Raw genomic sequence first — 24,351 nt, 5'->3', positions numbered from 1 at the left:
TGTGTGTTGGTGTTTGGGTGTGGGTGTGAGTGTGGGTGTGGGAGTGGGTGTGAAACGACCTTGGCCTTGCTTTCGCCTTTGTCGCTGTCGTTGTCGTCGCCTTGTGCGTGTGTTGGGCACTGCCTGCTTCCCCTTTGTCTGTCGTCCTGCGTCCTTCGTCCTTGACTCTGCTCCTGTAATTTTATGCGGATTATCACTGCTCACCCACCGTACACACACACACCCACATCCACACCCACACCCACAGAGGTGAAACGCGTGTGTTTGTCAGACAGACAGGTAGACAGACGGTGGGTAGCCCCCCTCGGCACCTTCCAGTCTGCCTCCCAAGATGGCAGCTGCTGCTGCAAGGTCAAGTCTCGAGCCATCTCAACTTGGCTCGGTTGCCAGGCAAGGCCACAGGCTGGTGGGTGGTCGGTGTTGGATGTTGGGTGGTGGCCAGGAGGGAGGTGTGATGGAAAAGCCGGAAGTTAAAAGTCCATGGCAGCCGTGGCAGTCGTGGCAGCATCAGCAGAGCTTGGGAAAAAACAACAGCCACGAGAGCGAAAAAACGACAAACACTTGAGAGTTGGCATGGACAGTGTGGATTTTAATTTCAATGGCTGGCCTTGGTCTTGGTCTTGCTTTGGTCCTGCTCCTGCTCCTGCTTCTGTTCCTGGTCGTGGTCCCCTGCCCACCACCCACCAGCCAACACTCCCCACCCACCATCCTCCTGGAGTGTCTGTGTCCGCGTTCGTGCTCCCATTGTCTGTCGCTCTGTCGGTCTGTGTGTCTGGGGTCTGGGTGTCTGGGTGTCTGTCCCCCGACAAACTCCTTCGCGGTGGCCACGCAACGTCCTTGGGCCGTGGCCCACTCGAAGGAGCTGCAAAGACGGAAATGGGTGGCTTGCCTTTCTCTGGGTCACGGCACCTGTTGCAGGGCGGGCAAGTTGGGAAGCCGGCAATCTGTGGCTCTGCAATGCATAAGCTCTAATTAATAACTTCGAGGGCTGCGGACTCAATACGATTGTCAATAACAATTACGGCCAGTCGGTACTGTACTGCATATATAGTTTTATGCCCGCTCATACGTTTGATTTTTAATTGAAAAACTTTGCTGCTCTCGAACATTGAACACGAAAATGCAATAAAACGCCTCGCCAGCGCGGCATCCCCCCATCCCCCTGCACTTGTCTTAGGCTGGGCCCCGGATCCATTAATGCCGCTCAACCCCAAACAACCTGCTAAACTTTGCACGAGAAATTACAAGCTCAAATGCGCCGCAGGAAGATGCAGCAACATTAAAATGCAAAATGAGAAATGGCAGCGGCTTTCAAACAATAGCAAAAAACTATCAAAACTGACTTTCTACAATTTACACTCATGTCCAGACACACACACATAGACTCACACACACGCGAGCCAGGATATAACAAAGCAATACAAAGATACAGATACAAGTGCAAACGAACGAAATGAGTGGAAAAAATGTATAATTATTTTAATACAAAAGCAAAAAAAAACACATAGCGACAACAAAAGCGAAATTGCATTAACAATGCAGTGACCCCGCCCTCAACCGCCTTAACCGCCCCCAACCGGCCACCGAAAGCCACATATAGTACACATAGTGTGGCGGATAAGGAAAAAAATAGATACAAACACACTCACGCGCAAGGATAACATTATGTGGAGCGGCATTGCGGAGTGGTAAGGGGGTTCGGAGGTTCAGGGGTTCAGGGGGAAGAGCGAAAAAATACCGCGCCAAATTATATTATAATTATATTTAAAATGCTGCCGACGGCCCCGCCTGCCAGCCACGCCACGCCCACTTCCTGCCTGTGTCCGTGGAAGTGGAGGCAGCCAAGTAGAAAAAATTACTAATAATTTTGAGGAAAAACGAAAAAGCCGGCTAGCATTTCGCCATACACTCGTACTCGAGTGCAGAGTGTGCGGCGTGGACAAAAAAGCCAACAATATCCGGACTCCGGACTCCTCGTTTCTTGGCAGGCGCAATACCCTTACCCGGATTATCGATCTCAGTGCGATGCTGAGCAGCAGCTAAGTGCGTATTTCTGGCGGCGAAGCCACAATCAATATGATCAATTCCCGTGCGCGAGATCTTAGGGAGAGATCTTGAGGACGGATGCACTGCTCCGCAGGGAGAGGGCATGAGTGGATGGAAACTAACTAGGCGGACGCAGACGAGGGCATAATATGCATCAAGCGGCCACAACAGTGACATTGGTGGCGGAAGGGGCAGTAACTGGCGAATAAATTTCAAGCGCTCCGGGAACACGTATCACGTATACGCGATGTGTAACACGGCTGCCGCAGTGCAGCCAAACAAACGTTTAAACGAGGTGGCCCCGGGTGCAGGGTGCAGGGAGCAGGGAACAGGGAGCAGGGAGCAGGGAGCGGGGAGGATTAGGAGGTCCTGGCCACCAGCCAAAACTGATGCTAACTATAATTTGCACTGGTTGTTGTTGCCAGTGTTTTAATTTCATTTGCCTACCCTGCAATCCCTGGGTGATTCACGACTTTTCCGCGTTTCCCAGCCACGCTTTTCGCGGGGTACTTGCAAATCGCATCCCCAAGCCGACATTCGCTCACTCGATTCGTGCCGCTTTGTTGGCTTAATTTCGGCGTTTTTCTCGCTTTTTGCAAGTAATTTATGTATTTATTATTTTTTACAAGTCGTATTTAGTTGGCCGGAGGAGCACAGCTCGCATGTATGCAATTCATTTCACTCGGTTTGGTTTGCTTTTGGTTTCGCTCGCGCCCTGCGCTCCATTTTCGGTTTGGTATTTAGACAAAAACCCAATTGCGGCCCTAACTGGCTTTGGCATAGACAATATGGATATGGATATGGAAATGGATGGCATGCCTGAATTTATTACAAATGCAATTTGTTCGATTTATCTTTACAGGCCGTCCGCCTAAGAGGATCACACTGCCGGATTCGAGGACTGGAACACTGGAGGACTGGAGCACTTTAGGACTCGAGGATTGAAGAAGGAGCCGAGATGCGGGTAGTTCAATCAGGTAGGCTTACTCTTTTAATTACTCGTTCACAACCGTCGAGCAAAAGATAAGGCAGCAGCAGCCTTGAAGTCGGTTTATCTGGCTGGCTGGCTGACTGGCTGGTTGGGTAAGGGGCTGATTCTGAAGCCAAGGCCACGAGGTTATCCCCCACCCCTACCCCAAGAATTCGTTATCCGTCTTATCGGTTGGCTGTGACAAATATTAGTATTAGACGGAGGCTAGATGCGGCCACAACGAACAGCAGTTTCGTTAAATCAGACTCCTTTATTCGCGACCCCAAATCGCAAATCGCAATTTGCATCTTCTGTCTCTGGCGTGGCATTCCATCATTCCATCATTTCCATTTAGCGGAAATCTCGGCTCAATGTGGATCTGGCTTGGTTTCGCCCCCGCAATTGCCAATCTTCATATATATGTACGAGTATGTATGTTCGGGTAATACTTTGCAACTTGGCTGCTTTCGCCGTGTGGGCGTGCTGTAAAATTTGTGTCTAAACGCAAAGCAAGGCGAAAGGAATAAAATAAATGTAAGGGGAGCTGCCGGTTGGTTGTTCGTTATTCGTTATTCGTTGTTCGTTGTTGCTTGTTGGTTGTTGGTAGTGGGACGCAGTAGTAGTCGGATGTTGTTGTTGTAGGGCTGTGGAACAGGCAGCCCGGCAGCGCAACCATTCAATCAACACCCCATTTGACTAACAACAACGACGACGACAACGACTGCGAGGGCAGATGATGCCTCAGGGGGGTGGTGGGTTGCCTGCTTGGCTGCCTGCTTGGGTGGCCTATTCCCCCCGTCCCCTTATCGCCCCACAAACACTATTCTAACATTCGCGGAGCTATAAAAATATTTTTTAACATTTCTCGCGCGAACATTTTCTTTTTCGCGTCTTCCTCTTCGTTCTTGCGCTCTTTCGTCTGGCCCTGTCCTTGCCCTTGCCCCGCTCCTCTCAGCCACCACCCACCGCCTACCGCCCACTGCTCGAAAAGTTTGCGTCTGTTTGTCTTCAGAGCGCGGAGATTGGGGTTTTGCGCGGAAGGTCGCTTAGGGTTCTGAAAGGGGGGTCGATGGGGGCTTCTAGCGCTGCTCTCCCCTCCCTCCCCGCCTACGCCAACTCAAAAAGAACGTAATGAGAGGCGCCCCCTGTAGGGCGTCCCGAAAAATACACAAGCAAAAATAAAGAGAGAGCGACGGCAACCAAAAATAATAATAATAATGAAAAGTTTACAGCATAGAAAAGAGCAGGCACAAAGTATTGCAAAAAAAGAGCAGAAGGAGGTGGAGAAGGATGAGGAGGGGCGGCTGAGGGAGGCGGGCCATGTATTTGAAACTAAACTGCAAAATAGAAGAAACAGCTCGTTGGTTTGGGGAGGGGGAGCTCTGCTCGGCTTGACTGCACATTAACTTGATGCTCCTCCTGGTACCGCCACACCCCCCTGCGCACTCTGCATAAAGAAAGTTGTAACTATGAAAATTTTATAAATTCCGCAAATTTTCCGGCGCTAAGAAAGCCGAGTCTTGAGTTAAGAGTAGCGACGTTGGGGGCGGTGGAATGGGACCGCTTACTTCGGTCGTTGGGGGCGACGCTTGTGAGGATTGGATTGGAGCCAGACCAGACCATACCATACCAGACCAAATCCGACCGCCTTTGATAATGTGAGCGCTGGCATTTGCCCACCAGCCTCATAGTTGGCAAACTTTCGCAGCGCTCAGAGTTGTGCAGTTGAGATGGGCCACTTGAGGGGCGTTTCTTTGATGGGATTGCCGCCGAGGCGCGGATTAAGTCGTAATGCTTGGCCACCGCACTAGTGGCTGCTTCTAAGGCGTTTTAGCTGCGATGAACTAGATGGCTAGTTGGGTCGATCGAGGCAGTAAACAAAGGCAGCGGGTGGGGGGAAGGTAGTGTAGAGTCTTTGGCAAACGAGAAATTTCAATTCAATAAAAGTTAATAAGGATGTCTGGTCCGGGGTCGAGTGTTGTGGTGGAAGCTCCAAGGAAGAAGACACTCCGCACAGTCGATTGAATTATTTAATAAATTAATTGCGCAAATGAAGTTCGAGGCGAAGCGAGGCTAGGCGCGTCTCGTCCCGGCCACGCCCACATCCCGATTGGCGGCCGATAAAGCAATTAGGCAATCAAGTGCTCAGTCGCCAGCTGCATTTCCCGGGGGGCACTGCAGCCCCTAATCCGCCATTCGCCATCCGCCATCTGCGACTAGACGCTGATGGGGTTGCGAACGCGTTCTAAGTCCCCCTCTCTTCGTCCTCCATTAGGCGCCCATTAAACTTAGATTCGCAAAGGGAAAAAATAGGAAAAAAATACGAAAAGCGGCAAATCGATCGATAATTTTTAATGTAGTCGTATTTCTTTTTAAGCACTCGCTATTACCTTTTTGGCTGCCTGCCGCCCCAAGTTTCAGTTCAGTGGAATTTGGCTCAGTTCGGTTCGGTTTGCTTCCGTTCGGTTTTCTTTTGTGCGCTCCCTTTTTAATATTTACCCAATTCATCAAAAAACAAGAGAGAACGCTATAGTCGAGTTCCCCGACTATCTGATACCCGTTACTCAGCTAGTGGAAGGGAGAAGGAGAGTCTTAAACACAATTTTTGGCGGTTTGTAGGCGTTATAGTGGGCGTGGCAGAAAGTTTTTTGGCAAATCGATAGAAATTTACAAGACCAATATAAAAATGAAAAAATATCAAAACATTTTTCAAAAGTGTGGGCGTGGCAGCTTTGGGCGGTTTGTGGGCGTTAGAGTGGGCGTGGCAAAAAGTTTTTTTGCAAATCGATAAAAATTTACAAGACTAATACAAAAATGAAAAAATTTCAAAACATTTTTCAAAAGTGTGGGTGTGGCAGCTTTGGGCGGTTTGTGGGCGTTAGAGTGGGCGTGGCAAAATTTTTTTTGACAAATCGATAGAAATTTACAACACCAATACAAAAATGAAAAAATATCAAAACATTTTTCAAAAGTGTGGGCGTGGCAGTTTTGGGCGGTTTGTGGGCGTTAGAGTGGGCGTGGCAGCATGATTCGACAAACTTGCGCTGCGTCTATGTCCCTGGAGTCTGTATGCTTAATCTCAACTTTCTAGCTTTTGTAGTTCCTGAGATCTCGACGTTCATACGGACGGACAGACGGACAGACGGACAGACGGACAGACGGACAGACGGACGGACAGACGGACATGGCCAAATCGACTCGGCTATTGATCCTGATCAAGAATATATATACTTTATATGGTCGGAAACGCTTCCTTCTGCCTGTTACATACTTTTCAACGAATCTAGTATACCCTTTTACTCTACGAGTAACGGGTATAATAAGTAATTATAAACTTTTCAGTTTTTCTTCTGCCGCCTTGCGTCTACGCTTTCTATGTGTGTGTGTGTGTGTGTGTGTGTGTGTTGTGTGTGTATGTGAGTGAGTGAACGTTTCCCTTTTACAAAACGCTTTTCTTTCCCTCTTCTCGAAAGGCTGTGCACACAGCTTCGATGTCGATGTCGATGTCGATGTCTTCCCCTTGAAGCCGCCACCCCAAACCGCCCACCACCAGCAGAAACCGCTCACTCCTCTCCCCTCCCCACTCCCCCCCTCAGCCATAGCGCGCCGCTGTACGCGCAAAGTAGAAAAAAATTGGAAACAACCCCGAAAAAAGAAAGTTTTTGTTGTATAAGCGAAAAACTAAGCTTCTATTCAAATTCTACGCCATCGAGTGCTTCGTTTTTATTATTCATTCATTCCGTTCTCAACCTCGTGCCCCATCTCCAGCCGCTCCCCCCTCCCTTCCCCTCCCATTGCCTTTGTTGTTGTATTTTTGGCACAACCAAAATGAAAGCACAAGGAAAAAATGAGAAAAGTAAAAAGATGAAAAATGTAAAGAAAGAGGAAAGTTTCCGATTACAGTGGGGGACGTTCGAGACAAGGGGCTATGGGTGGTGGGCGGTGGGTGGCAGTCACTGTATTGTAGGCCCGGCACAAAGCCAAGCACTAGTCCCCCGCCCACTCTCCCCCCTCTCCGCGACACACACACACACACACACACACTGACACACACACAGAGAGAGAAGCAAGGAGCAATACATGCGCGTCTTTTGAGCATAAGTAGAATATAAAAATTTTGCGATTATGAATTTGAATAAAAACGATACGAAGGCAGCAGCAAGTACGCATTCGAGATTCTGCCACTGCCTCTGCCTCTGCCTCTGCCTCTGTCGCTGCCGACGCCTCTGCCCCTCATCTTCTTGGACGCTCCTTGGGTGGATTGTGGATTAGAAGCTGCCACGGACAGAGGCGTGGCAGGGGGTTTAGCCCAGTTAGCCCGCGAGGACGCACAACTCGGCCACAAATAATATGCTCAATTTGAAACCCTATTTTCTACTTGGGTTACTAGCTGAATGAATGTTCTCCATTGCTCTCTCCCAGTAAAACTATGTTTTTCCTCCTAAAAGCTGATTTTCCTACAGTGCCAATTATTAGAGATTTTTTGTTGCGTTGGTGAAGGAAACTTGTGGTTCTTAGTGGTTTTTTTTGGCAACTATAGTATTTGCAGCCATCCCTCTAATCCAAAGATTCTACGCCCAGTGGAGCTGCTGCGGGTAAATAGTCTGCGCTGTAGTTGTTGCCCCTACTTTTCCGATTTCGATTTTTTTGGTACATTACATTTTTCATTCGTCTCCCTGCCGCTGCCCCATGGACCCCATTTGTCCCGCTCCCCGAGCTTGAATCACAAAGGCATCGTCGATCGCAGTCGACTTTGCTGCCGTGGCATAATAATAACACAATCAATAATAAGGGGGAGTGGCGGGAAAATGTGAAATAGTAGTAAATAGAGGATTGCTGTATTAGAGGCTGGTGCCGCGATGTGTGCGCCGCAGGAAGAAAGGCGGTGGGCGTTGGGTGTTGGGTGACTGAACAAGGACGAAGACGCAGTCGAAGACGAAGACGATACGAAGACAGCGACAAGCGACAAGAAGATGGCGGAGTCGACGTTGGCAAATGTTTAAGCTAAGGATTAATATTTTTATTTTTTGTTCGCCTTTTTTAGAATTTCGTACTTACATACGAGGCAGTTTTCCCACTTTTCCTCGTTGCTCCTTTCCGCCTGTGTCTGTGTGGGTGAGTGTCTTAGGTGTGTGTGTGTGTGAGTGTATCAAAAGGATGGCGGGAAGGAGACAGTGCAGATGTAGCAGAAATCTTTGTAAGCACTTTTCACTTCTGGAAATTTCTTTTTTGCCGCTTCTGGTTAGCTCCTCCCCTGCATTCCCTTCCCCTTTGCCGCCCACTTGCCGCCCTTCTCCAAAGGACGAAATGATGAATAGAGTTACACAAATAAGAAAGCAAGAAGGATGTCTGCCGTGCGATGCTCTGCTGTGCGTGTGTGTAGTTCAAACATGTTTAAAAATTTCTATAACGACGCTGGCTTTGATAAGTGGTGGAATGGAATAAACAGGAAGTGGACGGGGTGATTGGAAGGATGGGGACTGTTCGGCAATATCTTCTAGTTCCTTTTTTTAATATTATTTGGATTTGACGTTGTTCCTTGCTGTTGACGGGGCAGGGCATGCTTTTCATTAAAATTTTCCCCAGTCACTTGGCAGCGGCGGGAGTCGGGGGGCGAATGATTGATAGCTTCGCTGCGGAGGAGTGCTCCTCCCGATTGTCATTCGCGTGGCAGGACGGGAAGATGGCGAAAGTAGAGGCGCTTCAATAGCCGATGATTTGGCCAGGCTCTATCTCCATCTCCATCTCTATCTCTATCACTCTCACTCTCACTCCCACTCTCTCTTTCTGTCTCTCTCTCTATCTATCGCGGGAGAGAGCGTGATAAAGGGACCGCATTGCTCGTGTGCACGAGATACTAAATTTAACGTTCAGCGATCACTGAACTGCGCTTATCAGCCTGGATTGGCTTGGATTGGATGGGCAGCTCGTGATGCGAGAGGGGAGGAGAAGGGGAGCGGATCGGATCGGAACGGAGCGTTGTGTTCGTTGCGTTGCGAACTTCTAATATTGCCGGCGAGTCATAGGCGGAGGAGAGTCATTGGCTGAGCGCCGGAGTCATCGGCCGCCGCACTGAAATCATCATGACCGTGTCATGATCATGATCATGATCACCAGTTCGATTTGGGGGTCGTGATTCATTGCTTTTGGCCAAGTCAATGCTCCGACGCATCTAAGCGCCCGGTACCGCCGGAAAGCTTCCCCCGAAGAAAGTGGGGAGCGGAGAACGTGGAGCGGAGAACGCGGAGAATGGAGAACTGAGAATTGAGAATTGAGAGTGCAGAGTGCAGAGTGTAGAATGGGGACTGCAGAACGGAGAGCGCAGAACAGCGACCGTCGCTGCCGCCGTCGCTGCTTAGTGAGATCACCAGCACGGCATGCGAATTTATATGTGCATGTGCATACCGACGTCCACACACAGACACAACCACTCACACTCACATACACACATGCACGGTATCGCTCTCTGTTTAACTTGTTTGCTATCTTTCTACATCGCCCCTGCCGCTTCTCTGCTGCCCCTCTGCTGATCCTCTGCCGCTCTGCCTTGGCCATGATCGTTCGCTCGAGTCGTTGGTCGGGGGTCAATGACTGCCAAAAAAACACACAGAATTCGCCGTTGTTGTTTTTGACTTTTGTAGCGCACAAACTGAATAGTCAGTCGCTCACATACACACCTATGCACTAATACACTCCTGCGATGGCACTGCAAGGGTGTGGGTATGAAGGCGTACAAGTGCCGCTCTTGGCGAGTCTTCCCCCTCGCCCTCCGCTCGTTTTCCCTGTTGCCTATGCAGTTGCGCATTTTTTCGTAGGCGTTTGCTATATAACATACGAACATGTGTACATACCATATGTATGGGCATATAGGCATATAGGCATATACTTGTCCAAATCGAGCCACATACTATATGTTTTATACTGCGTTTCATTCGCTGTATGGAAACAGTTTCGCCAGTTTAGTGTGGCCTTCCCTTGCCCGTATGCTGTGTCATTTAATACCCGAAATTCTAGTCTAACCGGATACAAGGTTCGTTGCATTATTTTGCATTTGCATCGAGCAATACTTGCCCGTTTGAGCGAGCAGTTATGACAGTGGAGATAGGGTATAAGGGATAGGGGATAGGGGATAGGGAATCGGCCATGGGGAATGGGGAATCGTTAGGACTGGTGATCGACAGCAACCCTTCTTCGGTGGCTGACTTCTAATGGCGGTAACCGCGTCGGCCAAGAAGGACTGGGCCATGTGGCGTATACTTGATAATTGCTTTAATGACAGTCCTCCAATCTCGGCGCCATCTGTTCCCTGGGCTGCAGCTTAACTCTTCTGCTCGCTACTCCTGCTAAAATGGAAACTGGTTTCCAGTAGAACCACTGCAGATTAGCCGATCCTGGGGGCTGCACTCGTCCATCTACTAAACTCGGGGTGGAACCCCTTTGCGTCCCGATCCTGTGCCCTTTTCCGGGCTGCTGGCATTTTTCAAGTTGCTTTCTTTCGTTCGCATGTGTAATTTGCTATTTGATATTTTTCGCAACTGCCCGTGTGTGTGTGCGTGTGTGTGAATTCGTTTCGGGTTTTTGGATTTCTTACTCAAACGTCGTCATCGTTGCATGTGTGCGCTTGTTCTCCTTCGGTCGTTTGCTCATTTTTTGGCAACTGCAACGCATTTCTACACCCGATCACTCACACATACACATTAAGAATCTGGAGGCTTTTAGTGCAGCTTTTGTTGTTGTTTGTTTTGGTTTTGTTTTTGGTTTTGCTTTTGGTTTTTGGGCTTTTGTTTGGACTCAGCCTTTTGTGCTTATGTGTGCGTGTGTGTGTGTGTGTGCCAGAGAGTGAGATGTGTTTTGTTGTTTGGTTTCGGTTTTGGTTGGGTCATTGAACTGGTTGCTCTTTGCCTAAAAACAAAAAATTGCAGTCCCCATTCGAAAGACTGCGTGAATTTTTCACTGGAATTCGCCCGATCGCAGTGGAGATGGAGATCGGTTGGAATCTCTGGGGCGGAAGGGGGTTATTAAGGCAGGGGGGGATTGGTTGCAAACAGTAGAAGTAGGAAGTGAAATTTCACAAAACAAACAGTGCTCGACTTTGAACTCTGGATACAGTTTATTGTTCATGGATGAGAGCACATGAAAGTCCACAAATTGTTGTACCCGACAGTCGTAGAGTTACACATCCTTAATCTACTCACCGATGATCGAATGATAATTAATCATATTGCTTAAATTATTTCAATCAACCAGGAAAATGTAAATCTTTGTGAATAAGAAGTAATGGGGAAACAAAAAGTTACTCTAAAGAATACAATAATCTTAAGCACATACAAGTAAGCACAGCGAAATACTGAATCTTCAATATTTTTCTTATAATAACTAATAGTGCTGAATTTGGACCAGTTTCGTTGAGTATCTATTCAAAGTGGAATGAGGTAATTGACACAAATGGAAAGGTTTACGATACTGAGTAAATGCATATTCGCTATTAATCACTTGAATCTATATGGAGAACTTTTTGCATTTACTTAAGATAAAGGTGATTCATAGTGACGTAAACAGAGATCAAATTCCGCGGTCTGCATAGACTGTTAACTGTGATCTTAAATTGAGTTGGGTAAAGTGTGCACCCTGTCGCCTTGCTCCACTGTGCCTGGCTTGAATTTCATTAAATTCGCGGCTAATTAATAAGGAGCGATTTAGAGCGCATCGCGCAAATTGAAATTAAATAGCTGACATTAGTGGTTGCCCTGTTCAGTGGGTAGTGGGTTGGCCCTTCGGCCGCCAAACTGCCACGTCCAACCACATGCGATGTGCAATTAGAAGTAGGGAGTAGGGAGTAGGAACTAGGGACGAGGACCTCGGCGATTGTTGTGCAATTGACTCCTGGACACTGCCGCCCTTCTGCAGGACCCTCGGCGCACATCCCGACAGGCAAACTTTGTTGACTCTGTCCTTGTTTGCACTTTTTTGTGGCACCCCTTGCAGGCTGCATGTGTGCGTGGGGTCCTGGCTGTGTCTGTGCCTCGTGGCAGGATGGAGCACACTGGGTTGTGGGCGAAAGTGTGTGAAAGAGGGTGTGGCTGGGGACGTGGGTGCAAAAGGATTGCATTGAGCACGGGCGGGAAGGAAGGTGGCAGTGTGTGCTAAGCGCCGTTTTAGTGGCTGCATGCTTTTTTATGGCTACATCCTTTGCATCCCTGCTGGTAAGAGCAGGAGCAAAAACGGAAGCAGGCTCCTTTTTTTGTTGTTCGCAGTGGCCGACGTGGCCGAGTGTTAAAAATGATAAAGTGAATGTTTTGCTTTCCCCTGGTTATTGTTGTTATAACTTTGTAATTTCTGACGCCTGACAGAAGCAAGTTGGTTGGTAGATGAGATGAGAAGAGCAAGCTGGGAGCCTACTTACCTTGGGTGTCCTGTGGCTGGCAGCTTGGCATGCGGATGCGATGGATACAACTGGCACTCACGCACTTGATTCTCAGTTTGTTCTGTATTGGATTGGTTGGATTGGTATGGCTTGGGTTGTGATCTTAGTTCAGTTTTGATTGCTGATTAGTCGACACTTTGCAGCGGCTTTGTTAATTCTTTGTTATTCACTTGAAAAAAACAGTTTCTCAGCACTCGAACAAAAAAGGCGGTTTGGGGGAGGACGTGATGATGGATCCACGTTGCTCGCTCCTTTTCAGGGTGCGGCAGACTGTTTCTGGCATTGCACTGGCACTGTTAAAGGTGTCCTGATGGTGTCTATGTCCTGTTGGCTGCTGGGCCTCACTTGCACTGAATTTGCACTTAAGCTGTACTGTCTGTCAATGAACAGGGTGAAACTGAGGCGAACTACGGCTGACTTAATTGCCTGGGCTGACTTGGTTTGATTTAATTTGGTTGGGCTGGCTCTGGTTATGATTCTGATTCTGATACTGATTCTGGTTCTGGTTCTGGTTCTGGTTGGCTCTTTGGAACGTCGCACGTCCAATCCGATAGCTAACTGATGTTCATCTAAATGGTTCCGAACTATACGAAAAATAATGTTGCCCAGAAAATGTGTTTTTGAGATCAGCGTCGCTGTCGCAGTCGTCGCAGGCTGAGGCTGAGACTGAGGCTTCAGCTTCAGAATTTGGCGCTGATGTCCTCAATGTTGGTGTATTACATATATATTTATACACATACTGTGTGTGTGTGTGTGTGTATGTGCGTGTGTATGTGGCGGCCTGCAGTTGTCAATGCTCCAACGGCAACGGCAAAGTCGCTTCTGAGCCGTTGCACTGCTGGCCTGCACATAATATGCAGGCAGCTCGTAATGAGCCAACATCATCATCATCATCACCATCGCCATCCTCGTTATCATCATCATCATCATCATCATCATCGGCAGCAGCAGCAGCAGCGTTGTCGTGGCCATCATTTCTCCAGGCCACACACACACACAAACGCACACACGGATGACCTGAGCGGAGCCGACTTCTGACTACCCCTACTTCAGGCTCAGCCGGACCTGGTCAAGCTCCTGCTCCTGCTGCTTCTGCTGCTCCTGCTCCTGCTCCCTCTCCAGCTCCAGCTCCCTGTCTCACTCGCGCCCGGTAGTGCCGTCTCTGTCGGACAAGCCGGGACTGGTCGCCGAAAAATAAAAATCTGCCCAAAACAAACTGCAAAAATGCAAAAATCGCTCACAAAAAAACACACACACGGACATAAAAAACTGAAAAAAATAAAACCAAAAACTGGCCACTGCATGTGCGATGATACGATTGAAGGGGGAAAGGGTGAAAGAGGCGGGGGGTCGAAGGGAAAGGGCGCGGGACGAGCTACAAAGCGTAATCCAAATACACGGCACACACACACATGGACATGCACATGCAATTGGAAAAAAGGAGCTAAAAAATGAAAAAATGCAATCGAAACCCTACAAAAATATGTGTGCGCCCTGCCCGTCCCAGCCTTTCTCGCCCGCGCCCCACGCACACACAGATATACGGACATACGGACACACGGACATACGGACACACGGACACAGATGCGTGGCAAATGAGCGACGCTTTCGTCCTTTTTCGGCCTATGAGGCTCTGTCGCCGCTGACGCCGGCGTCGCTGCTGCGTAACTCGGCGAAAAAAGAGGAAAAAAGTGCAAAAAAAACAAGAAAAAAAAGCGAATGTACGGTCTTTTTATATTATATTCGCTTATATAGAAATAATGCACAAACACCAGTTGCAGTTGCAATTGCAGTTGCAGTGCCACCAGGACACACACACATATGCCAAATATGCGTGCAGGGAATGCAGCAGCGGCTCCACATAGATATTTATATAAAATATATAGGCAAAAAAGGAAAAACTAACAAAAATGCAATTTCAAATGGAAAAAAGTTCGATGATTTTCGTTTTTATTTTCTTTTGGCTAACATCCAGCCAACACCAATCCTTTTTTTCGCCCCAGCGGGATGCAGTTGTGCAGTGGAACAAAAGCGAACAAGTAATCTCAGTTTGTTGTCGTTTAAATAGGATTCCCGATTAGTCAATGTTCAATTTGGTGAATGTATTCTATTTATTAGAAGAGGGTTTGCGATGGTCTATTTTATATTGGTAGTATATTTTTTTACCATTCAATGACTTTTATTTGAATAGAACAGACTTGTTTCCGTTGCATAGAGCAGGCTCTATTTTGAAGTACTTACCCCGCCAAAGTGCAGAAACACTTCGCCAATTGCTTTCGTCCCACTGTCCAACTCATTATATTTATTTAGTTAAGGACACCACATACACACGCCGCAAAACAATCACACACACGGGTGCAGCTATGCCTAGACTCCAAAAAAGAGAACAAAACCAAATAAAAATGTACATGGCATTACGTATACGCACTGGACGCCCAGCCAGCCCCGTTGGACAGTCGGCACGCCACTCCATGTATCACCCTTCTGCCTGCCACATCCAGCTGCAACGTTGCACGTACATAGGCAAACCTTTCAAATCCCCCCAAAATAAGCGACGCATGTGTAGGCCTATCAAAAAGTCGCAGTCACGCAAAACGAAGCACATAATGGAAAAGTGCCAAAAAGTGCAAAAAATCAGCGCTCGCTGGGCGATGGGCGGCGAATGGGCGCTGGGGTGGCGTTGTTTGAGACGGGCAAAGGACACGACTGGCAGGATGCAAATTCGGCAGCATCCAAAGCACCAACGCAGAACTGCAGCCAACTCGCTCTGGCACACGCACTTTCGGCCGCACGCATGCCGCACCGGACAGTGGCCAAAAAAGCAAAAAAAAAAAAAAAACAAAAAAACAAAAAAAAAATGCAAAAAATGCAAAAAGGAAAAGCGCGAGAAAGTGCAACCAGAAAAAAAGGAAACCAAAGCAGCGCAAAAAAGGACTATAGCGACGAAAATAAATGCACGCGCACAAAAAGTAGGCAACACAAAACAAAACCAAAGCGAAAAGCCCGAGCTCCAACCTCCCAACTCCCAGCTCCCATCTCTCATTTTGCAGCTTGTAGGCCTGCTCGCATCGAGAGCCGGCCGGCGGATGCCCGATGCACTGACATTGAATGCAATTGCCGCTGCAGTTGCCGCTGCAGCTGCAGTGCGATGCACTTGCGCCACCCGCCGCCCCACCCACTGGACACTGGATACTGGATACTGGCCACTGGCAGCGGCAGCGGCGCCGGCAGCGACGTCGACGGCGGCCGTGGCGCCAATAAAATTAAAAAATAAGTCAACGCAAATCGAACCGAACGAGCACACGAGCGCAGCGCAGAGCGTTGCATTCCCCTATTTTTTAAATTGCCAGTGCGTTGTGTGCTGTGCGTGTGTGCGTATCCTCGTGAACAAAACAACCCCCGAAATCCGAAAAAAGGATGCACGCACACGCATGCAGCACATGCAACACATGCAGCATGCAGTCCGGCCAGTCCGGCGAGCCGATTCCAGTTATGGGCGTTTTTTGTGCGGCGCTGAGATGGCAAAAACAACATACAAAAAAATGCTAAAAAAAAAAAAAAAACTAAAAAATAAAAGGCCAAATATTATAAAAATGCCACTGCAAGTGCAGCGCTGCTGCTGCTGCATCTGCTGCTGCTGTTGCTGCTGCTGCTGCTGCTGCTGTTGCTGCTGCTGCTGCTGCTGCTGCAGAAAAGTGCAGCGCAGTTAATGCTGGCAGTAGGCGGGTGAGGTGCGGCAAGGTCGTGGCGTGTGGCAGCGCGAAATAAAGAGGAAAAAAAGAGGACAAAACAACCAAAATAAATGAGTGTGCACACGAGGCAACAAAGTGGAAATTATATAAAAATGCGCTAAAATCCGCCGACACACGCGCGCACTCTCACACAGCCGCACAGTTAGGCGTTTGCTACTATACACATACATACACATATACACATCACATATACATGCACATGCACATGCATATGCAAACGCGAGCACTAACACATGCACGCGCGCTGCAGTTTGTGCATTTTTTGCTGCCTGCTTTCGGGCGCCGCTTTTGGCGCGTGAGTGTGAGCAGGATAACTGGGGTGCTGGGCTGATGTGCGAGTGTGGGTGTGAATGTGGGTGTAAATGTGAGTGCGAGTGTGGGTGTGAATGTGGGTGTAAATGTGAGTGCGAGTGTGCGTGGAGTGGGCCACGTAATATGTTTACTTAATAGGCCTAGCGAGCTCAGCTCGGCGAGTGTGTGTGTGTGCATGTGGGTGTTCAGCCACATCCATGCAACTGCACACATTTGTAGGCACTCGCAGTAGTTAGCCATCTAGTTTAGCTAGTCCGGCTAGAAGTCAAGGGGCAGGGAGCTACTGAGCTAGCCACCTGTTGAGCCACGGCATGCGAAACATGCCTGTAAGTCATCTGCAGGGTAAACAAACTTATGATTTGATCTTTTTGATATACTAAGGGGGCAGGATTGCAGATCGCAAACAAATCAGATCGCTATGCGATCGACAACTAGGACAACCTTGTATCCCGTCCAGTTTGTCCTGGATCTAGGAAAGCTCGTGATGGAAAGAGACGAGCTTCGCACGTATTTGGGAATAAATTGCAGATCAGGCATTTATGGAGCCATCCAATCCATCCACTCCACACAGTATTTTCGTGCTGATGTCCAAATTGCCGTTAGCGACTGAAAAATTGCGTGAAAAACATTTTTTTACCCCTGAACCATCAAAAAAATGATGAAAATAAGAGGGGCAGTCGCGAAAAAAACACATAGGCTTCGGTCCGTGGAATTGTGGAATTGGGGGGAAATTTCGGTCGATTGTCGGGCGGTTGTCTATGTACCGAAATAACGGTAATGCAACAGCGCCCAAATATCACATTAACATCAACGACATGTTTCACTCTCCCCGCTCGTGTGTGTAAATGTGAGTTCGAGTGTGTGTGCGTGTGTGTGTGTGTGGTAATACATAATGTACGCATAAAAAGGACTCGCAAGGAAGCAAAACGAAAAAAATCAAAAAATAAATACACATCACAAAAAAATTAAAAGGTTTAATAATAAAAAAATTTCCAAAACTCAGTACATGGCCCTATACACACACACACACACTCAAACACACACACACGGATGCGTTGCACGCACGAAAATAAAATGCAAATGCAGCTGACAAGCGGGCGGGTAGGCAGAGGGGTGGCAGTGGGGGTGGGAGCGGAAGTGGGAGTGGAAGTGGGTGCATTCAGCGGATATACCGTCCGCCATAAGGCCAATGCATTTTTGTTAATCGCACGCACACACGCACGTGCAATTTATTTGGTTCATTTTTCTCTTTTTGCCTTTCGTTTCGTTTCGTATCGTTTCGTTTGTTTTGCTCGTTTTCTCCACTGACATCATTTTTTTTCGCCTTGTTTTGTGTTGTTTTCACTTTTTGTTTTGCTTGTTTTCTGCGCTCGGCACCGCGAGTGGGCGGCAGTGGGGGCGGTGGGCGAATGGGGGCGGCTGCTGGACAAATTACACATACGCCGCGTGGTACATGCATCAATACATGCGCGCATATTATGAAAATGACATGCAGGCGGAAAAGAGCTGGAAAAAGTGTGGGTGCGAAGTGCGTATTTCGGCTAAGTGCCACTCCCACTCGCATATTCCCTGCCCTACCCCATACCACCACCCACCCGATCGCCCCCCGCCCACTGGGCGCACACAGCGACCAACGTGGCTACGTGTGTGCGCATTTGATTTTGGGCATTAGCGGAAAGGGCACTCTGGACTGGAGCCGCACAAAGGATTCCAATGAGCCGACATCGAAAAACTCTCAACTGGCAGTGGGCTGGGTATTTATCTATACTTTTGGATTATATTAACGTTAACGCGACTGGCCGACAGTGCACAAGTGCAGCAATTTGGCCGGCGCTCTGCTGCTGCTGCTGCTCCTGCTGTCTATTTGGCTTATTTGGTTCGCCCCTTTTTCGTGGATTTTTTTATAAACAATAAATTGTTATGCCTACGCGCAGTTATTTATTTTGATTTTTGTGCAACTTTTTGTGCATTTTCCAATCCAATATATATTTATGTGCTTAAATTGTCTGAATGCGCACACACACTCTCATTCGGAAAACTGACAGTACATATGTATGTGTGTGCGTGTGGTGCAAAAAGGCAGCCATTTTTAAAATGTTAAAAATATAATGTAACGCTAGACCCGTGCGTTAGTGGGAGTAGGTGTGGCTCTGGGAGATGGCAGTTGGGTGCTGGGAGCTTGGACGTTGGAGCTGGGGCAAGTGGGCGGGGAGGCGGTTGGGCGGTTGAGCGGTTGAGCGATGGACAAAGCTCCTCACATGCCATGTCAGCCACGCCCCACGCTCACGCCCACGCCCACGCCCAGTCCAATATGCTCTCTTTTTCGTGGTTGCGTCAATTTATATTTAAACACATATATATATATATAAGCATACATATATACACGTTTTTTTTTTGTATTTTTTGAACATGTTTACCCAGCTCTTAATGAAAAATGCCGGGGCCACAAAAAATTAGCATAAACGATTTTAATTGATTCCGTTAGGCAGGTGAAATGCAACTGCCACTGCAATTGCCACTGGAGCTGAGTGCTCTGCAAGTGCCTGGATGTACATACAAGACCGTATATCTAGGGGCACAGATCGCAGGCATTCCTCCTCCTGCACTGCGAGTGCAGTGTCTTCCAGCAGCAAGTCTTCCAGTCTTCCAGAAAAAGAAGAAGCGCCCCAAAAAGAGAAATCGTCGGCAAATCCCAAACTCACGATGGATGCCCCTGCCCTTTGATCAGCGCACAAAGCACAAAAACTTTCTACGGACTCCCAGCAGCCGCAAAATACAAAATATGTACAAAACACAAAATACGAAATACAAAATGCGAGACACAAAGTGCAAAACCTGAAGAAGAATGCACGCTCGCTCCCCATCGATCTTACATGATTTAAGGGCAGGCATCTTGGATCGCCTGGCTTCCCCCTGGCTCCCCCCTGGATGCCCCTCCATCCGTAGATGCCCCTCCGTCCGTAGATAGTGCCCCCATACCGAGCTACTTGCATTGCCATTGCCATTGCCATTATGCCATTGCCATAGAAAGCTGTGCGCAAATTGCTCAACAATGCCAGTGGTGCAGGGAGGAGTTGCATGCATGCATGCCCGAAAACGAAGCCACAAGAGGAGAAACGGAACGAAACGAAACGATACGAAACACAACAAATTGAATCGCATCGCATCGCGTCGCATCGAATCGAATGGAATGGAAACCCGTTTGTGTGTGCCAAAAAATTGCAAACTCACAAATCTTCTTTCCCGAACGAGTTTGGGTTTGGGTTTGTGCGCTGTGCTCTGAGTGCTGAGTGCTGTGCTCTCCCCTCCGCCTGTCGGTCGCCTGCTTTTATTTTCGTTTTAGTGCAGCTCTGCCGTTTTATTTTGCGTAATTTTTCTGTAATTTTTAGTGCCACTCACGATCGCACAAAGATCGCACCAGAAGAACCACTACCAAGCCCCCACCACCAACCAGCACCAACCAGCACCACCAAACTCCAGCACTGCAGCCGCACTCTGCTCCTCTCTCCACTGACTACACACACATGTGTTTGTAGTTTGCAACCCCTCGCCGCCAAGTAAACTTTTTGGCAAATGACTTGACTCTATCTGTCTTCCACCGCAACCCCCCCTACCCCTACCCCGCACCCCTGGCCCACGGTTAGCTGCAGCGCAGCAGGGCATTTATAATTTCCAAAAACAAACTCGGGCGGCGAACGCGCTGCCGAGGTTAACGGCTTCAATGCAACTTTTTTGAGGTTTCTCAACGCACACCAGCAAGCCGAGCGATCGCTCATACAGCAAACACACACGCAAGCACACACGGACACACACACATACACTAACATCAGCAACTTAAACCCAATGTAGTGCATATATAACGATCGCAGCTCAGCGACCTAGCGAGGGCAACACAGCACACAAATTTAGGAAGTAGCTCGCAGGGAGAAGCTTCGCTGCCACTGCCTTGTCAGCTTTTTCAATTTTTTATTTTCCTGCTGCGTTGTGTGTGTGTGCGTGTGTGTGCGTGTGTGCGTGTGTGTGTGGGTACATGCACATTTCAAACTACAGTGTCCGAAGGAAAGAGTGAGAGGGAGGAAGCGGTCGGCGATCGTTCGTCGTTCGCTGCTGCGGCTGAGTAAATTTGCCAAAAATGTATTGCCAAAAATGCTCCCCTCGCTTCCCCCGCTCCCCACGATGGTGGCGGTGGCTCACTGGAAGAGCAGAAGACCCTAGCTTGGCAGCTTTGAAAGACTGTACAAGTGAAGGAGCTGGGACACGGAAACTGACTCTGATTCGCAGTCGAAATGGAACGGGGACGGGGACTGGGATTGTTAGCTTAACTTATTTATGACGCACACATACACGTGCTGGCTTGGAGGGGAAGATCACTCATTCACACACTCACTCGCACACACGCACACACTCGTGCAGCAGCAATCTTCGCCAGAATAAAGACACCCGGGATCAATGTACTCATTGCTCATCCTCGCTCCGCTCCGCAGCTCAGCTCGTCAATCTTCTATGAGCGTCGGGGGTTGTGTCATTAGCCAGTCACTACAGTCAGCTACAGTCACTATAGTTTTGATCCCTTAGATTTCAGCGGCCTCGATAAGCACTTCCTTTGAAGGTAACCTAGAGAAAATAACCACAGAGAAAAGGGAACTTAGGAAGCAACCTAAGAACTAAGCCGACGTTTATTTTCAATCACGCTTCTGGTTAACCGCCAATTTAGACGCACTTAGCCAAAATCCAACCCATTCCAAGGACACTCACGACGACTAAACGCAGACTAGGAGCAAGGGATTATGGCGTTAAATGATTCGTCACACCCCCACACCAAGGCAAAAGGCAGAAGCCAAATCCAAAGCCCAAGCCCGTAAAATAAACAAGCAACAAATGGCAGCAAGCTGGTAAAACAATTCACAAAACTACCAGCGAACGAGCGCACCAATCCCAGTAAGCGGGCAAACCACCAGCCCATTATCCCTCCAGCCATCCTGCCAGCCAGCCATCCAGCCAGGCAGCCGACAAGTTCAAAGTTCAAAAAGGCTTAAATGCCGCAAAAATCAACACTCTCCCACATGTGCATGTGTGCCAGTGTGTGTGTGGCTGTGTGTGTCTAATAGAGCAGCAAGGAGTGGCGGGGCATGTTTTAGAAGTGCCGCCAAGAGGCAAACCACTTGAGTACGCCTATAAAATGGCTGTGAAATTTTCACACTAAAAACTTTCGCCTCGAACCCGCAAGGACCCACAATCTGAGGGAAAAACCCGAAAACCCAAACCCAAACCATAACCCAAAGTTAGGGCATAACTGCTTCGTGCTAATGATGATGAAGTTGTTGATATGTTGAGTGTGCGTGTGTGTGTGCGTGTGTGCAAATGAGCTAGAGTTTTAGGGCACAAATTCGTCATAAAATCACTTAAAACGGCATTAACAACCCCCGGAATGGGATGGGATAGGGTGGAATGGGGCCACGCCTGTCCCACACATGAGCTGTCTCGAATCGCATCGGATCGGATCGGATTGGATCGGGTAATTGTGTGTCAGAACTTTTCAACCTCTGACCCCGGCAACCCCTCCTTCCCTTCTGTATCTCAGTGCTGGGACCCTTACCCGTCTAATCCTTTGATGGGCCTAATCGCTGCCCACTCCAGAGTCCTTTCTTTCCCGGACGCTTCTCATCCTCATTCCCATACCCATCCGATAGCTGGCACACACACGCACGCATATCATGCTAATTTGCGGACAGCCGCCTTCGTTTGACTTGGCTTCCGGTTCTTGTTCGGTAAACGGCAACCGGACACCGCATAAAACTTGGACCCGGGGCGGGGTTGAGGTTGAGGCTGAGGAGTGAGCAGTGAGCAGTGAGCAGTGAGCAGTGTGGGCCTGACCTTATGCTCACTCATGTGGCAGTGGGACAGGGGCGCAAAAGTGGCATAAAAGTGTTCAAATCATTTTAGGGTTAATTTCCGCCTCCCCATTCCGAGGACGGACACAGTGGCAGTGGTGTGCTGTGGGAGGGCGGAAGACCTGGAGGAGTCCTTGCTAATTAATTCACACGCTGCCTTGGGTGAGGGGGTACTTGCCACTTGCCACTTGCCATTTGCCACTTGGCGGCCCGAAAGCGAGCTGCCAAAGTTGCTCGAGAGTGAAATCGTTTGACGCAGCACGCCTCTACCCGAATCTCAAGGCGGCCCCATTCCAGCTCACTCCAGCTCATCCCCTCATCCTCTTATCCCTTGGGCAGACATCCCCCGGCACCGCAAGCTAAACACATTTGTGGGTCAGTCAATAGAGAACGTGCTGCGCCCTGGACGAGTCGAACTGAGTCGAGTGTGTAGAAATCCGAGAGTTTCACTCTTGAATTTCTAATAAATTCATGGGGCAAGGACACAGGAAAGGAAAGCTGCTTAAGTGCGCCACCCATGCCACCCATGCCACCCATGCTACACCCTTTTTTGGGCCGATTGTGTGCGGTTGTATTTCAGTCCACGTTCCGACTTCTAGACTTCTCGTGATTATGTGTGTAATTTGCAATTATGACTTCCTTTGACGTGGCTTCGCTCGTCCAAGGGGTGGGCTTGATTCGGCCAGCCAAGAAGGCTCAGACTTATTTAATAAACATGTTCGCCCTCCTGTGCGGTGTTATTGCTTAATTTAAATGCCCGCATATGGCCCCAGGACTTTTGGGATACTCAGGACACTCAGCACACACGCACATTCGACCGCAAAGTGATTCACACGCTTCGGGTCGGGTCAAGATGTCTTGGCCTGTAACTGTGCCTGTGCCTGGGCCTGGGTCTAAATTTGGGTCCTTGGCCGCCCATCCCTGGCGGATGCGGAAGTGGACAAGGGGGAAGCGCCCCACTTTCTTGCCGGGCATCTTGACTTCACCCTGATTTGGTGATTTGGTGTTTTGGTGAGGGTTGAGCCGGGCACTGGTGTGTCGGCATGGGAGGAGGAGTCGGGGACCACGACTCACTGTTGTCTCTGCGCTTCGAGTAATCCCAGATTTCTGGTTATCCCCTGACCTGCGACTGTGTGTGTGTGTGTGTGTGTGTGTGTGCGTGTGCTTGTCCTCTTGCTTGTGCTTGTGTGTGTGCTTGTGCCTGTGCGGGGTGTCGCATTCGCATAATTTGTAGGTCATGCATATTTGGCATGTTTGACATGTTTTCTTGGTGTTTTACATGATAAACACTCAAGGGTGCTGGCGAAGTGAAGCACACACAAGGACCAAAGACCAAGGACTTGGGTCCTTGCCTCAGTGGCCATATTATTGGACGTGTGCGTATGCGTGTGTGCGTGTGTGTGTGTGCATGGTTGTTTTGAGAGCAATTTCTCAGTCAATTTTGCCGCTTGGGTAGGGGAACTTAATTTGATTTTCGAGTAGAAAACTTTGGCTGTTGGCAAATTCCCCAAGGTGGTCACCAGGGGGCTCCTTGCAACGCTTTCCCCTTTCAGTTGCTTCGTCTCTCACTCTCTCCCTCTATCTCCCTCTCTCTCTCTCTCTCTGTTAATTTCGGTGACTGGGACTTTAATCAAACGCTAGCCGCGCACTCCTCTGATCCCAAACGCAACCGGTTTGCCAAATCAAGGAGAGCGAATGGGCCGCGGAACGAGTTTTGTTAGTTCCGCGTCGAGCGTAACATTTGTGTCCAGACCCCAGACCCCAGACCCAAGGCTCCTCCGGCCACGTTGCAGGCACATGTGCAGCGCAGCGGTCGAGGGGCAGGGGCAGCGGCAACAGCGACTCGAATCTCGATCCCAAAGTGCACTTATGGCCCAGCTCCACGCCACACAACTCCGACCGACTTCGGTGCGGCTTCAGTGCCTGCTGATTTCTATGTAGGTCGCTGCAATTCAA

The 24,351-nt window shown here is 48.9% G+C and overlaps 1 protein-coding gene across 3 annotated transcripts in view; it reads left to right on the top strand.

Moving 5' to 3' along the window:
* The window catches only part of LOC120456577 (mucin-2), a 96,676-nt gene that overhangs the window by 31,750 nt on the left and 40,575 nt on the right, over positions 1–24,351 (top strand). For all 3 annotated transcript variants that reach the window (XM_039643468.2, XM_039643466.2, XM_039643467.2), the window contains exon 3: positions 2,909–3,023. The gene's annotated coding sequence lies outside the window, so the exon portion shown is untranslated. The remainder of the gene's footprint in view (positions 1–2,908; positions 3,024–24,351) is intronic.

This window comes from Drosophila santomea, chromosome X (genome assembly GCF_016746245.2).
Source record: "Drosophila santomea strain STO CAGO 1482 chromosome X, Prin_Dsan_1.1, whole genome shotgun sequence".
Taxonomy (NCBI): Eukaryota; Metazoa; Arthropoda; class Insecta; order Diptera; family Drosophilidae; genus Drosophila; species Drosophila santomea.
The sequence above is the reverse complement of the archived record's forward strand: the minus strand, read 5'-3'. Positions and strand labels throughout refer to the sequence as shown.